The sequence below is a fragment of the Primulina eburnea genome, chromosome 15 (assembly GCF_022965805.1).
Source record: "Primulina eburnea isolate SZY01 chromosome 15, ASM2296580v1, whole genome shotgun sequence".
NCBI lineage: Eukaryota > Viridiplantae > Streptophyta > Magnoliopsida > Lamiales > Gesneriaceae > Primulina > Primulina eburnea.
In genome coordinates, this window is record NC_133115.1 from 25,095,958 (window position 1) to 25,097,051 (window position 1,094).

General features: G+C 33.2%; 1 non-coding gene across 1 annotated transcript; it reads left to right on the forward strand.

Moving 5' to 3' along the window:
• The first annotated feature begins 408 nt into the window (after positions 1-408).
• LOC140815775 (small nucleolar RNA R71) lies at positions 409-517 on the forward strand. Its single transcript, XR_012114421.1, has one exon. It is a non-coding gene; the product is annotated as a small nucleolar RNA R71 (small nucleolar RNA).
• The last annotated feature ends 577 nt before the right edge of the window (positions 518-1,094 follow it).

Below are 1,094 nucleotides of genomic sequence, written 5' to 3' on the forward strand. Positions count from 1 at the left end.
TCATGGAGACATTCTTTAAAAGAGGGCAAAGTGGGACAATCTTTTGTAAAATGATCACTTGTATCGCAGATGTGACACACAATTTCTTGAACAGATTTTAATTGACCATTCTTTTTCAATTCAAGTGCCTCAACTTTTCTTGCCAAAGAGGTAAATCTAGCTTGAAGATCATGTTCATCTTTGAGAGTGTACATACCTCCACCAGATGTAGGAGATTGAATCTTGTTTGATGGTTCGATTGTGCCTATAGTGTCCCAATTTTGAGCATTTTCAGCTAATGAATCGAGATACTCAATTGCCTCATTTGGATCTTTATCTTCAAATGTTCCATTACACATAAATTCAACCATTTGCCTATCTTTAGGTGTTAAGCCTTCATAAAATTGAGAAACAACCCTCCAAATTTCAAAACCATGATGTGGACAAAGATTAAGCAATTCTTTGTATCTATCCCAACACTGATAAAAAGTTTCTCCTTTTTTTTGAGTGAAAGTGATGATTTGCCTTTTGAAAGAATTTGTTTTATGAGATGGAAAAAACTTTTTCAAAAATTTTTGTTGCAATTCATCCCAAGTTCGAATGGATCCCGATCTAAGATTTTGTAGCCAAGTTTTAGCTTTATCTTTTAAAGAAAAAGGAAAAAGCTTAAGTCGAATGGTGTTCATGCTATAATTTAGATCATTATATGTGTTGCACACTTCTTCAAACTCTCGTAAATGCATGTATGGATTTTCAGAATCTAAGCCATGAAAATTGGGTAAAAGTTGGATAATACCAGGCTTAAAATTGAAATGAGATGCATCAGGGGGAAAAACTAGACATGAAGGTGCACTAGTACGTGTAGGATTCATGTGATCTCTAAGTGTTCTTCGTCTATCATGATCATGTTGAGATTGAATTTCATCTTCATTTTCTTGGATGGGTTCTTCCGCCATGTTTTGTAAAAATAAAGGGTTATTTCGAATGAGTCGACCACTAAGTGTACGTGACCAAATGCTCATGCAAATACAAAAGAATAAAAACACACAAAAGCAATAAAAATTCAAATAAAGAAAAATAAACTATAAAGGAAATTAAATAGACTTGAAATTAAA